Source organism: Protopterus annectens, chromosome 1.part2 (assembly GCF_019279795.1).
Source record: "Protopterus annectens isolate FY-2018-M chromosome 1.part2, PAN1.0, whole genome shotgun sequence".
In the NCBI taxonomy this organism is placed as follows: domain Eukaryota; kingdom Metazoa; phylum Chordata; order Ceratodontiformes; family Protopteridae; genus Protopterus; species Protopterus annectens.
The window spans coordinates 486,232,463-486,248,295 of record NC_056727.1 but is presented as its reverse complement, the minus strand read 5'-3'; the positions used below and the strand labels follow the sequence as shown (position 1 = coordinate 486,248,295).

The following is a 15,833-nucleotide window of genomic DNA, read 5'->3' as shown; positions in this document are numbered from 1 at the left end:
GTCTGTGCTCCCTTGCCTGCAAGAGCTGAGTGTGTGTAGCTTGCTCTCCCATAAACCACTACCACATTGCTCATTTGTTTGCTACATTAGGTGGCCCTTTGCCTGGTTCTGAAGAAGTAACTCCTTGACATGCTAACAGTGTTGTGAACATAACAGTTCTGACTGCCTGCCCTGAAGAAACTTGGTACTGTGAGCATTAATGCTTGCTGACGCTTTCCTGCTGTATGTCCTTAGGCAATGTTATCTGTAATCTCTGTCGTTAAAATCTGAGGCCCCACTGGAGTCTAGCAAAGAGGTTGGCAGTTGTGAGACGACATAAAAAGGCCTTACTGACTTTCCTCTGGCTTTGCCGCCAGAGCACAGTGTCCAAATTCACATCCCCCTGTCCCCTGCACAAGAATTCTTTTTTGAAGGCCATTTATTTGAATGATGGCAGTGTCCAAATCCTGGCAGCACCCAGTCCATACATTTACCATGAACCCTTTGCTTGGGCCAGAATACAAGATGCCATGATGGTTGATGGATGAAAAGATTGATCCTCCTTTGTGTTTGACTGGAGTCCTGAGTGATGGGAAGTAAGATGACAGACTGCTGTGAAGTAATGACAGACCTTTTGTTTGCTTGGACTTTAAAAGGCTCTCAGGGCTGCTGTATTCAGTCTCACACCCAGAAAGCACATGTCTTGCACAGATGCTATTCTGGACTTTAGTCCCTGTACAGAATACCCTAGGCATCTTAGCACTGCTATAACATATTCCAGATTTCAATTCTTGAATTTTTTGAATCAGCACCATCAGAAGCCAGAGTGAAACCTTTGTTGGGAGTAAGAGGCATTCCTTGAAGCCTGAAGCAGAGAGCCACTGAAGGAATTTCCAGCTGAGACAGCAGAAGAAACTTCTGCAACTCAGCCTTATAGGCACATGAAGGTATGAGATATTCTTAAAACTCAAAGTTAGGCTAAAGTTACTTTCCAAAGCTTTCCTTGAAAGCTAAAAGTTACCATCCAGTGATCTTTGCCCAGCCATCCAGAAAAGTTGTGAGAAAGAGGAAAAATTGATACTTGTGAATCCTCCTTTCCAGGAGTGTCCACTAAAAACAAATCCATAAATTCTCTCCCCCCTTCTCTGACAGTAGAGGACTGAAACAGGCCCCCCCTGGGAAGTAGACTGACTGGCTTGCTTGTAAACTGAGGGACTGTTCTTTGGGAAGAGGAGGGGAAACTTGCTTGTGAGCCTCCTTTCTTTGTGATGGGGGAGGAAATCCGTGGTGATGTGAAAAAAATCCATACATTGTGGAAAGTGAATAAAAAACAAGATTGATCTCCAACACCCATTTGTCTTGAGTAATTAAATCCCACCCCTTTGAAAAGACAGCGTCTTCCTCCCCAGGTCATTCTACTGTTCTACGAAAACTACTGCCCCTGCTACCCTCACCAAGTCTGTTGTCTGACCCCTGAAAACCCCTGAAGTCTGACCAGGTGAACCCCTGCCCTAGGCCTAAAGAACCCCTAGGCCCACCCCCTGGGACACGCCTAGGATCTGTCCACTAGACCCAGGCCCTAGCACATAAGCTTCCCCTTATGGCTGCACCTGCAAAAAATCAATTAATGCTTGCTACTTGCAAACTGCACCTGCAAAATTTTCTTTTATTTCATGCTCCCCCCTTAACTTTAAAAAACATCACAACAGGCTGCAAAAAACAACATCACTTGTCTTAACATCATCCAATAAACGATCATCCAACCTCAAATGCTTGCCTTGATCCTTCAACCAGTAGCAGCAGCCACCCCTCGAGCCTGCCTGTACAGCATCAAAACCACATTGCAAAGAATGCTTACCCATACAGCATCAACACATGATTGCAAAGAATGCTACCCACTTGCTCATACCTTCGAACCAAGTCCAGCACCTTTTAATAATTGTGAAAAAGATAATAATCCATTTTTTAGCATGTTTAGAAAGGAATTCCAGCGATATTTTAGGCTGTGAAACTCTCATGGCTAGCTTTCTTTCCCCCACACTTGAAAGGCCTTGCCTCTTTATCAACCCGGCCAGGATTTTTTAACCACAAGCCCTGGAACAGGATTTTTAACCACAGAAGCCTTAACACCTTTGCCCCTAGGACTCATAAAATATGGGTCCTACTTCTAGGGACTTAAACAAAAATCAGAACCTTGAGACGGGAGGCAAAGAGTCATTAAGAGGGACAGGGAAGCCTCTGCAAAAGTTCCATTCAAACATCACCTCTTCAACACAGGGCTATGCTAGGAGGGCAACATAAGGGGGCAAAAAGGGCTTCTGGAATCAATTTAATCCTGGCAGAGTAATCCTAAGTGCTCCTAATCCTGGCCTTCCCAGTGCCTGATGATGAAATGATGGAAGAGAGAAAGAAGAAAAGGATTGGAATCATCAGAGAGAAATCAGGATCAAAGAATGGGATGCTCTAATCAATAATAAGTGCAACTCTAAGACTCTGAAGCCTCTGAACACTGTTCTAAAACTATCAAACTCGGTTCCACTAGGCCTCTTATCAGAGGCGAGGGGCATAGAGACTCATAAATCATAATAATCAAATCAATCAAATCTTTTGCCATTATGTTTTAAGCACACAGTACCCCAAATGCTAGGAGGAGCCCCCCTACTGAACTGAACCAGGCCTACCTCAAAAAACCAGTTTTGGCAACAGAAGGGAGAGGGAGGAGAGCTCAAGAAGAGAGAAAGAAGCCCCCTCAGCAGCCCCCTGAAGCCTGCCCTGCACCTCCTGATCCACCTTAGACATCCTGTAGTTGTAAAAGTTCTGCCCCTGACTCTCCACGGAAAAACCTCCTGGCTCTCTCGAGCTTTCTAAAGAACTAACGTCCGACCTGACTGGCGTTCATCCCCCCAAACTTCCAGGCTTCACTGTTTTCTTGCTCTTCTTGGATCGGGAAGCGGGCCATCGCACGGCATTTTATAATTATAGCACCAACCCAAACACTAACCTGGCACAGTCTCTTTATCCCTCCCTCCATTCTTGTTTGTTAAAGCACAAGAGCCGCAATGCGCAACGCCGTGGCTCAGGCCCCAAACAAAGGTACAAACATATACACAAGGTATGTATGAGGTATCTATCTGTACAAGAAATACAGTTATTCACTCTTTTCTGAAAAATGAAAAGGCAAGGCAAGAAAAAAAAAAAAAAATGTTCTCGAAGCCAACCATTTTAACTCTGTTTAGGTGAAAAACTATATTCGGAAATAGAAGAAGCCCAACCTACCTGCACTGCTGCACTGCTTCTGCATCGGCAAAAAAAAAAAAAGATGAGGGATATGTCATGCGTCATGCGCGTACCACTGACGCTGACGCCACGCGCCCCCATGACTTGACCGAGACTTTAGCCTTCTGGTATGGTATTCGGGCCGACTGGACGCGGACTATACCAATAGTAAGGACTGCAGCAATGGAAAACGAAGAACATCTATATTTAAAACCCATTTGTCCTGGGTAATGAGTTCCCAGTTTTTTGCTTGCAGGGCAATCATTCCCCTAAAGGAGCAGTCAGCTGAGAAGTGCTTGGAAGTTTTAAATTTAAGTCAGTGGGACAGCGTACCATAGGGGGGAGTCTTACTACTCCCTGATTTGGAAGTGGGAGCCCCCCACTGCTTAGTCCTGTGCGTACCCTGGGACTGAAGCCTGGGTGTTCTGCTGGTTCTGGGTTTGAACTGAGAATGTCTGGAAGAGGCAGGAAAGGACCAATTTTTTGAGGGCCAAAGCCTACTAAATCTAGGAGGCTGCACTTGTAAGAAATCTTTAACAGTTTGCATAGATTTAGCTTTTTCCTCCATCTTTTTAAGAACTTCTTCTGCTTTGTCACCAAACAGGCGGTCCTGATTTAAGGAAGCATCCAGCAATTTAGTTTTTTACATGATCTGGCAAAGATTGCTCCTTAAGCCAAGCGTGCCTTCTAAGTACAGACCCGGTGAAAGCAGCCCTGCAAGATGCCTCTAGTGAATCAAAACCACATTGCAAAGTATGTTTTCCAACCTGTTCAGCAGAATACATTTAATTCTGTAAATCCTTATTTTCAGCACAATCAGGAATCAACATCATTTTTGTTTAAGCAATCCAATAATATGCTGCTGCTATTTTAACATATAAAACTGGCAATTTAAGGCCCTGATGGCCAAGGTTGCGGAGGTGTATACCTTCTTACCCCATCTATCCAGGGCCCTGGAATCTCTATCAGAGAGGGTGGGATTTTTGGAAGTAGTAACCTTAATGCCCTTGGCCCCTGTGAAATGGTCTCAGGATCCGCAGTAGGATTTTTAAAAAGGAACATGTGAGAATCAGGAAAGTACAGTTTTGTACCTACCATAAATGTAGATGTTAGAGTGCTAATACAGCTGCAGTCATAACAGATGGGTTCTCCTGCCGTCAGGCGGGTCCTCGGTCGGCCGAATTCCAAAGTCTAGGTCCGGCGTCGGTTGTCGTCGCTTCTTCCCTGACGTCAGTGCGACAGGGGTATAAAAGAACCAGCCGACGCCATTTTCTTCAGTTTTTCTTGCCCCAGATGTTAGGTGACCCCAGAAGGAAGGCAATACATAAATTTGTGTAATAAAGCAATGCCATATAATCAAAATACAGTAAGCAAATACACCATGAATGAATACCCCAATCAGGTTGTATGAGGAGGTGTTAGCCAATAGGCCTGTCCCAAGAGGGGAAGGAGGGAGGGAAACCTGGACTGCAGCTGTATTAGCACTCGAACATCTACATTTATGGTAGGTACAAAACTATACTATGTTCATCGTGCATACAGCTGCAGTCATAACAGATGGGTAGAATCCCAAAGCTAAGAAAGGGGTGGTAGGCACTAGGTGGAACTAGGAGGAGCCAAAATGCCCTGCAAGACTGCAGTGGCAAAGCCTGCTCTAGATTTGGAGTATAATGGAAGGTGGTAGTGCTTCGAGAAGGTATGCACAGAACTCCGAGTGCCTGCTTCCAAAATATCTTTGGTAGGAACTCCTCTGAGGAAAGCTGCAGAGGTAGCAGTGGCCCTTGTGGAGTGAGATCTGATGCCTGTAGGTACAATTTTGCCATGAAAAGAATAACAAAAGCGTATGCAGTGGGCTATACATTTTGAGATTGTCTGTTTGGAAATTGGCTTCCCTTGAGCTCCTATAGCATAGGACACAAAGAGCTCTTCTGATTTTCTGAAAGGCTTTGTTCTGTCCAAATAATAACGCAGTTGTCTGTGGATGTCCAAGGAATGTAGTAATCTCTCCCCTTTGTTTTGAGGATTAGGATAAAAGGTAGGTAAGTGTATAGCCTGATTCAAAGCTACCCTGGATACCACTTTTGGCATAAAGGACGGGTTGGTTCATAAGAAAACTCTGTCCTGATGGAAGATGATAAAAGGCTGCACAGCCATGAGAGCTTGTAGTTCTGATACCCTACGAGCTGAGGTAATAGCCAGAAGGAAAGATGTTTTCCAGGACAAATATTGCAAATCTGTTGAGGCAGCTGGCTCAAAAGGAGGCAAGGTCAGCTTTTCTAGAATGAAACGGAGATCCCAAGCAGGTATTGGTTGTTTCCTTGGGGGTTTTAGATTCTTAGCCCCTCTGAGGAACTGTCTTAAGACAGGGTGAGAGAATAAAGGTGGATCAGTGTTGTATTCTGCACAAACGGCTGAGGCATGGATTTTGATGGAGGAGAATAAAAGTCCACTGCTTAGCAGCTCAGCTAGATACTGTAATATTTGAGGTAAATTAAGTTTTCCAGGATTCTGGCCCTTTTTCTCATTCCAGGCACAAAACCGTTTCCATTTTGCGGAGTAAGCTTTTCTAGTAGACGGCCTTCTGGCCTCCAAAATGACATCCTGCACCTCCTTGGAGAGTAGGGTCTGTTGTGATGTTAAGGAATCTTCCATGCAGCTAGATTGAGTGTTTTCAGCTGACTGTGAAGAGTTTTGAAGCTGTGCTGAGTCAGAAGAAGAGGCATTAGAGGCAGGGTCCATGGTGGGGAATGCGTCAGGCTCCTCAGGAGTGGGTAACCAGTGTTGTCTTGGCCAGTCTGGAGCAATGAGAATCATCTTTGGTCTGTCTGCTCTGGTTTTTAATAGAACTTTGGGCAGCAGAGGAAGAGGTGGGAAGGCATAAACTGTCATTGTTGTCCAACTCAAAGAGAGCGTCCACTCTCCAGGCCTTTGGATGAAAAATCCTTGAGCAAAATTTTGTCAATTGGTGATTTTTGTGGGTGGCAAAGAGATTTATGTCTGGCCTTCCCCATGCTTGAATTATCTCTGTAAAAACTTGAGGATGCAACTTCCATTCGTGTGGATCTGTCATATTTCTGCTTAGGTTGTCTGCTAGTGTGTTTTCCTTGCCTGGCAAGTACTGTGCTTGAAGTTCGATTTGTAAGTCCAGAGCCATGTTCCAAAGTGACATGGCCAGCCTGCATAGGGGGTATGAATGGGTTCCTCCCTGTTTGTTTATGTACCACATTATTGTGGTGTTGTCTGTCCTTATCAATAGTTGACCTGGATGCAGAAGGTCTTTGAAAGCTATAATAGCATTTATTACTGCTAGCATTTCCTTTTGATTGATGTGAAGGTGCTTTTCTTTTTGGGACCATTTGCCCTGAATGCAAATGCACATGAATCTGTCATGTGCACCCCCCAGGCCTAGTCCGAGGCGTCTGTTGTGATGACTTGATTTGCTTGAGGCTTGCTGAATGGGAGACCTGTGTTTGTTTGGCATGCTTGAACCCACCACAGAAATTCCTTTTGAAGACATGGAATTAGTGATATTATTGTTTCCAAACTGTGGCTGTGTTGAGACCATAGGTTTTTCAGGTACCATTGAAGTTTCCTCATATGCAGCTTTGCATATGGGATTAGTAGGATGCAAGATGCCATGAATCCCAGAGCCTGCAGGATTTTCCTTGCAGTCAGCCTGGTGAAATTTGCTAGTGTTCTGAAGTATTGAGTTAGTTGCCCCTGCTTCTCTGGCGTGAGGTAGGCCATCTGGGTGTTTGTGTCCAAGTCGGCACCCAGGAAAATTATTTTCCGAGAGGGTATTAGCCTTGATTTCTTTTTGTTGACTGTGTATCCCAGAGAATTCAACAACATTATTACATAAGCCAAATGTTTCAGAAGTATGTGCTTGTTGTCCGCTTGGATCAGGCAGTCGTCCAAATAGGGGTATATTTGTATCCCTTGAAGTCTGCAGTAGGCAATTATTGATGCCAGGCATTTCGTGAATACTCTGGGTGCAGTAGATAAGCCAAAGGGCAATGCAAAGAATTGATAATGGGTTGAACCTGCAAGAAATCTGAGGTATCTTCTGCAATTTTGTCTGATTGGGACATGCAGGTATGCCTCCTTGAGGTCCAATGTTACCAGCCAAGACTCCTTGCCCAGCATGGGAAGAAGCTGCTGTAAAGTGAGCATCTTGAATTTTGGTACAGTAAAATGTGTTTAGGATGGATAGGTCCAAAATAGGTCTCCAATCTTTTCCCTTCCTTGGTACCAGGAATAGTCTGGAATAAAAACCTTGACCTTGTTCGTGAGTAGGTACCTCTTGAATAGCTTTCATGTCTATGAGATCTGAAATTTGTCTTTGTGCCTCTGCCCTTTGATTGTGTGACACGTTTGGCATGCCTCTCATTTTTGGAAGGGTGTGAAAATGGAATCTGTAGCCTATGTTTATAATGTCCAGGATCCATTTGTCTTTTGTGACAATATGCCAATTTTTTGAAAATAATGCCAGTTTTCCACCTAAGGGTGCTGCCATTTGAGCCTTGCTTGGCATGCAAAGGGGAAAGTCATTGGGCTTGCTTTCTGAATGGCTGTGAACTATCCTCACCACCTCTTTGTGTAGGAACTTGGCATTGTCTGACTCTAAACGATCCTTGGGATTGCCCTCTGCCCCTCGGGCGCCTGTATCTACCTCTTTGGGGTCTGTCCGTGGCTGGAAAGGACCAATTTTTGGAAGGCCAATTTCTATTGAAACGAGGGGGTTGTACCTGTAGAAAATCTTTCACTGTTTGCATTGATTTAGCCTTTTCCTCTATTTTCTTTAATACCTCCTCAGCATTAGCACCAAATAATACATCCTTTTGTAGAGGGGCATCTAGTAATTTAGCTTTGACATGATCTGGTAAGGTTTGTTCCTTGAGCCAGGCATGTCTACGTATGACTGATCCTGTAACAGCAGCTCTACATGAGGCACATTGCAAGGTATGTTTACCCGCTTGTTCTGCACTATGCATCAAATCCTGCAACTCCTTCAAGTCTGGTTGTTCAGGCTGTGACATTTTACTTCTCAATTGTGATAACAGAAACTGTTGGTACTTTAGCATATGGAACTGGCAGTTTAATGCCCTCATGGTTAAGGTGGCTGAGGTATATACCTTTTTTCCCCACCTTTCTAAGGATCTGGAATCTCTCTCGGAAGGTAATGGATTTTTAGCAGTGGAGGCCTTAATTCCCTTGGGGCCCTGTGAGATAGTTTCTGGGTCAGCAGTATGGCTTTTGTATAGAAATTGGTGTGAGTCAGGAACCCGGTAGTACCTGTCAGGCTTGACTGGGGCTGGAGGTAAAGAATCCGGGTTAAGGCAGGCCTCTGAGTACACATCATCTAGTATGTCCAAGACAGGAGGTATAGCCAGAGGCCTGTGCTGAGGTAGCAAGAGAAATTCCCTAAGCCTTTTCTTGGAATCTGAGTACTCTTGGCCTTCCCAGTGGAAGTGTTCCCTTCAGGTATGCAAGGTTTCCCCAAATTAGTAATCCTCTGGGGGGGATACAGAGGGAATGGACTCCTCTGCATCAGAATCTTCAAAAGGGGAGTAAGAATGTTCCTGTTCATCAGAGTGCTCTGATATAATGGAGGGCTGATCAGAGGAGGGGGATTCTTCCTCCACTCTGGGCCTTTTGTCCAGGGGGGGGGGGGTTGAGAACCCCTGATAAGAGTAATTAAATCCTCAGCCATTTTAAGCATCTGTTTTTTAGGCATGGGGCCTGGAGATGGGCCCTGTGTAGCTTGTGTCTTAGAATGCATGGCTGCTTTAGACTTAGTGAAAGCCTTGATGGAAAAAGAAGAGGAAGGTCTGAAGACACCTTAAGAGGAGGCAGACCTGTCTACATTTTGAGGTTCACCACCAAGAGTGGCTTCGGTATCTGTAGTCGAGGTGTGGGCCGAGGAGCCTGCGACCTCGGGCATAGAAGACACCGCCAATGAAGTGTCGTCGGTAGTCAGGGGCTGCGTAGGCGCCTCGCTGAGAACCGGACCACCTGTAGTCGGCTTTGGTGTGGTGTCGGTAGAGGCCGCGGACCTCGTGTGTCGGTCCCTATCTTTGCGCTTTTTAGACAAAACTGGAGTTGTAGTATCCGACGACATAATATAGTTAAATTTTTTGCCAAAATAATGCTGGGCGAACTCCGCCTGACGCTTAATGGTGCGTTTGTTGAATGTAGCACAAAAACGACAGACCAAGACGTCGTGGTCTGGGCCTAAACAAGGAATACAGAGGGAATGAAAATCCTTATGCGGTATTTGCTTCCCACATGAAATACAATTATTAACTTTGTCTGACACCTGTCTGAGGCAAGAAAAGTTTCTCCAACGGGGTACTTAGCTTTCAAGAAGACTTCGGTTGCAAAATTTTCATAATTTCAGGAGCTGGCCGACCGGCACTTGCGAACTGCTTCTGCTTCGGGCACCGCGCAGCAAGAAAGACTGAAGAAAATGGTGTCGGCTGGTTCTTTTATACCCCTGTCGCACTGATGTCAGGGAAGAAGCGACGACAACCGACGCCAGACCTAGACTTTGGAATTCAGCCGACCGAGGACCCGCCTGACGGCAGGAGAACCCATCTGTTATGACTGCAGCTGTATGCACGATGAACATCCCTGTAATATCGATCAGGTTTTCTGGGAGCAGGAGGTAAATAGTCAGGGGCCAAGCTAGATTCCAAAAAGGCATCGTCAACAATGTCCAGCACAGGAGGGATAAGCTAATCTCTAAGCCTCTTTTTAGAATCAGAGTAATCCTGGCTTTCCCAGTGAAAATGCTCCCCAAGAGTATGCAAGGTTTCACCAAAAGAAAAATCCTCTGGGGGAGGAGCAGAGGAAATAAAGTCCTCTGCATCAGAATCCTCATAGGTAGATAAGGGTAAATCCTGGTCATCACAGGAAACAGAAATTTCAGAATCCTGGTCAGAAGTATCATAAGCAAATTCAGTCCTAGGTCTCTTAGAGGGGGAAGGTTGGCTTCCCCTGATTAAAGTAATAAGGTCTTCAGCCATTCTTATCATTTGTTTTTTAGGCATAGAGGCCTGACCATGTTGTCTGGGCATCGATTTCCTAGGCATGGTTCAAGTTTTAGGGCTAGAAGAAGAAGATGGCATCAGTTTAATATGCAAGTCAGTAGGCCTGAATACACCCTCAGAAGCCGGTGCCTGCACAGCAGCTCCTGACCCATCCAAGGTCGGGACATCTGCAGGTTCCGCAGTTGAAGCATCTTGCGGCATACTGCACTCCAAATGGGTCTCAGTAGAGGCCTGCGAATCTGAAGTAGCAGGTATCAGGGGCTGCGAAAGCACCTCACTGAGTACCGGCGAACTGGCAACTAACTTAGGAGAAGCGTTGTCGGCAGCTTTGGACCTTGGCGGCTTGTCTCTGTCTTTATCTTTGCATTTTTTCGGAATGTCGGTAGTCGGGTGGCTTACCAAAGACATAACGGGATAATTGAACAGAGTATCAAAATATTTAGAAGCAAAAATGTACCGACGACGAATAGTTTATTGTTTAAATAAGGCACAAAACCAGCAGCGAGGTACGTTGTGGTCAGGTCCTAGGCAAGGAATACAGTACGAATGAAAATCTTTATGAGGTATTTGCTTTCCTCAAGAAATACAATTATTGACTTTTACTGACATCGGTTTAAAGCAAGAAAAAGTTTCCCCAACAGGGTACTTAGCTTTAGTTGAAGACTTCGGTTCTGAAACTCGAAAACGAAAATTTCAGGAGTTGGCCGACCGGCACTTGCACACTGCTTCTGCTTCGGGCACCGCACGACAAGAAAGATTGATGTAATGGCGTCAGCTGCATGCTTTATACTCCTGACTATCTGACGTCACGGAAGATGAGACAGCAACCAACGCAGGACCCAAGACTTTGATAATCAGGCCGACTGAGGGCTACTGCAAGCAGATAACCCAAATGTGATGACTGCAACAGGGAAACACGAAGAACATCCTACCTCACCTGGCCTCTGTGGCTCCTCCACTTAAAACTCTTCAGAGGATTTCCCATTCACTAAGCAGATGCTTGGTCAGTTGAGGCCTCAGAAAAATGAGCCATGGAATGAGACAGATTTCTCAGTGCATCAAAAAATGTGAGAGGGCCATCTGATGTCTGACTACCAAAGAAGGAATAAAGATGAAAAAGTGACAAGATAAGTCCTCAACTTAAAGATGAGAGGCGATGACAGTGTTCCAGCTACTCAAGAGTGAAAATATGGAAGAAAATGTAAGACACGCCCACATATCTAGATGAATGTAGCATAAAGATTCATATACTTTTTACAGAATGGAACTGAGAATTTGGTACAATGTAAAAAGTGCTCATTCCCTTAGTCAAGAACTATTGGGGGGATTAAAAGGGTCAAAACAGAAGTCTAAAAAGCAACAGAAAGAAGAAATTGATTCTACATCTGCTTGCTAGTTCCTTCTATTGATAAGTCTAATGTGCACTACCTTTTACTTGGATCTCCCCAATGCCAAAAAAAAAAGTTAAGGAAAAGTAGCCATGTATAGAATTTATCTTAGATTAATACAGTCTCTCTTTCAGCATTCCCATATCCAGACAGAGTATTCTTGTGAATTCCTTACAAAATAAACAAAAATAAAGTCAATGGTAACACAAATTAGATAGGATCCACATTTAGCAGGAGCACGGTGAAACATTAGTTCTGAACAGTCAATAACGGCATTCAGTCTGGAAATGGATTAACATTTAAACCACCATAAAATGAAGCAGTCTGTAATAAAACAGCAAATGTTGCAACACAGTAAAGTCTAACCCTGATATATGAATTGGCAGGAGCAAAAAATGTAACCTAGAACTCTTGAAACTTGTTTGAGGATGGTGATGTTTGGGAAGCCAGAAAAGGGAGGTCAAGACCAGATAAACTTCTCAACAATGATCACTCAAAAATGTTGCCAGCTCCAATGCACAGAGGTATGGTGGTGTTAATGCAGCCACAATCAACTGGGTTAGGTAAATATAGATGTGTACTGGGAAGACAGCTGGATGCCAATATCAGCTTACTCATCCTGGGGGGGGGGCGCAAATGGTTCAACCCTCTATATGACTGTCACCTAATGAGACCAAGTGAAGTAGCAGCCACTGAAACACTTGATGAGGAATACTTTGGCCTGCCAGCTAGGATTAGTTCTCAACAATTCAGTGCATACTTCTCTATTAGATGCTGAGAGGAAGGGTATAGGATGATGGCACATTGATGGCTGACTCTCACCTCAAATCAATTGCCAAAAGCAGACAGCACAGGGGGAATGACAGAGGTTTTAGTCACCGCAAAGGTGGGCTGGAAATTGGAAAGGTGGGAAAGAAAAAGATTAAATAAAAAAAAAATTCAGAAGGTTAATAAGATGCTAGAATATTCAAAAGAAAACACCAGTGCCAGTGGCTCACCAGACAGCACACTTGCCTTTGGTGCAGGAACATCAGAAGTCTGTTGGTTCTAGTACCACACAAATGAATAGATGCATTTTGGAGCCAGGATTGATATAGTGGTTAAGGTATTCACCTTACAGATACAGGGTTTCATAGGAGGTTACTAGGCTAGCAGCCCTAAAGCCTTTATAAGGTTAGCCATATTAATCCCAAGTATCCCTATTTGTTCTTTTTGGGTAGTTCGCAAAATTAATTTATGAACAGAGCGGGTCTGTGATCAACACCAGCTACCTTGTCCATGAGGGACATGGGTGCCACCCCAGGGGCGAATCTGCAGTCTCCAGTCTAATTATCTAGGTTGTGTTTGAATAGGGTCAGCGAGGAGCTCTGTTTTACATGAATAGAAAGTCTATTCCAGACAAACAGCAGTCTCTGGGAGATGTATCTGTCTCTCCAACATGTTCTGTCAATGTCACAAGCTAGGTTGAGATCCCTAAAGCAAGTGACTCTTATACCATGTGCAGCATTTCCACTAGGGCAGGGTCGGAGATTGTCCTATAGACCAGGCACAAGTCACATCTCAGCTGCCTATAAGATGGAATAAAGTGAAAGGGCTTTAAGCCTGTCCATGTAGGTCATGTTTTGGAGTCTCTGTATTTGCCTAGTGAGAAACCTCTGAGGTCTCTCTAGCTGTTGCAGGTGTCTGCTGAGGTACATGCAAAAGGATGCACTATAGTCTATTAATGGTCTAATAAGGGTTGAGTATAGTGAGGTTACAACATCCCCTGACCTTGATGCTATGCCTTTGCTTATGAGGTGTGCTACGTAGAAGGCTTTCCTTACTACTGAGGAAATGTGGTGGTCGAAGTTCAGATTGCTATCAACCTGTGCTCCCCGGTCTCGCACCACTGGGGGGGGGGTTGCTGTCAATATTGCAATTTGTAGGGAATTCCGTTTTGCCAAAGGGAATAATAATGCATTTTTTTGCATTTAGTTTTAGACCATGGCTTTGGCACCAGTCATTTGTTTGTGTTAGCCCTTCTTGTAATATGTTGACATCATTGGGGGACTCAAGCATTGCTCCCAGTTTACAATCATCAGTGAATGTGGTGAGCCAGAGGCCTGCACTTCTGAGAAATAGACGCCAAACAGTAAAGGGCCCAGCACAGACCCCTGTGGTACTCCATTGGTGATGGGTCTACTGGTGGAGGTGGACTCACCAATTTTGACAGTGTGTGTTTTCTGTTGATGAGCCAATTGGTTACCATCTAGTAAAGTCAGGGTTAATCTTTAGCTGGTTTCTCAACAATGCTAGAGTGAGTAATTGTGTCGAAAGCCTTGGCAAGGTCGAGATAGGCTTTGTGCACTATCTTACCATTGTCCATGGTTTGGTGACATTCTCAAAAAGGTCTACTAGGTTTAATAAGCATGATCTACCCTTAAAAGCCCTGGGTTGGGTCCAGTGTTTAGAGGTTGCCTATGTCCTTCTTGATATGTTCCATGACAATTCTTTCCATGGTCTTGCAGAGGAGGTGGTTAGACTTGTGGGTCTGTATCTCTCAGGGTCAGTTGCTGGCCTCCCCCTTTGTGCAGGGGGATTACCGTTGCTGTTCTCCATTCTGCAGGAACACAGCCAGTTCTCAAGCTAGGATTAAACAGAATGCCAAGTGGGTCCACTAGGTCTTGTGTAGATTGTTTGGTAAACAACCAGGGATATTATCTGGTCCCATGCTTCTGGCCTCAGCGAGCACAGAGATGATCTGTTCTCTAGAGATACTAGGCAGAGGCTTGGTGTCAGGTATGCTTTGAGATATGGTAGGTGGGGATAGGGGGGTGAGAAGACCTTACAAGATTTCTGATTTTCTTGTTTAGGCTTAGGAGGGAACTCTTCCTCTACAGAGTGCCATCCCTCTTGCTTCTGGGCAACAGTTTCTTCCTCTTGTTACATAAACTGTTTACACTTCCCACCATGGTGGCTTGTTTTTACAGGAAGACCTGGTTTTGATCCGGTCAGGTAGAGCAGAGTTTAGGCAGTCACTTAAGTGTTTGCACAGGGCATTTGCTTACACTTCTGCAAAGTGATCGTTGATGTCTGCGATTGAGGGTGGTACGAAGCTTTTTATACGATTGCTTAGTAAGCTGTAGTTACGTTTGGTGAAAGTTTTTATAATTTTTGTTCCTGTGAGAGTGTCAGTTCCAGTAGTTACTTCAAAGAAGACTGATTTGTAGTCTAAAGAAGGAGGGCATAACACATGGGGAAGTACAGTGCCCCCCCCCCTCCCATGTTGGTGAAAACTATGTCCAAAATATTAGAGCTACTAGTGTGGGTGCAGACCATATCTACCACAGCATTTGTGTTAAAATCCAGGAACCTCTGGGCGACCGTGTTTTTGCTCATGTATGTCCCCCAGTTTACGGAAGGATAGCTAATCTCCCATAACTAAGGTGCCGGGCTGTATGGTGAGTGATTCCAGTAAATCAAGGTAAGCGGTGTGCTTTTCCTGGTTCGTGGTGAAGGATCTATAGCTAGAAATGATGTGGTGTGGTACTTTCCCAATAGTTAATTGGACATGGAGTAGTTCAAGAGAGCCATGCTGTTTGACCAGTTTTGAAGTGTATTTGGTTTTAATGAAGATGGATACACCTCCACCTTTAGTTTCTTCATGCTCATTTTGAGGTCTGAACATGGGGAAGGCATTGTAGCTTTGCATGGCCGGGGGGCTCTCAGCAGCCCTGAACCATTTCTTGGCAATTGCACAGATGTTAGCATCCTCCAAGGTGAGGAGTGCTTCCAGGGAATGCAGTTTCATGTTTAAACTCCTAGCATTAAGCAGCAAGACCCTCAGTTTGTCGCAATTAGATTTTTTTTAAATTGGAAAATTTGTTGTTTTGACATTGCCTAAAAAGGTACTATGGGGGAGGCAAGGGCCTTTGCCTGGATCCGAAAGCCTATGGGGGAGAGGTGCAGACCATTCTTAGAAAAGCAGCAAGGTCTGTTTACCAAATCCACCCAGGCTGACAGATACTGGATCTCCCTGGACTGACATCAGAAGCTAAGCCAACTGAAGTCAATCATTTTTTGTTTCTATTATGGCATCATCCTGGATGAGGGTAGGATATTACTTAGGGCTAGGGACATACCTTTCTGAGACACATAA

General features: G+C 44.6%; 1 protein-coding gene across 1 annotated transcript in view; it reads right to left on the bottom strand.

The window, feature by feature from the left end:
- ANAPC1 (anaphase promoting complex subunit 1) overlaps positions 1-15,833 on the bottom strand; it is a 3,613,296-nt gene that overhangs the window by 1,634,834 nt on the left and 1,962,629 nt on the right. The window lies entirely within an intron of this gene.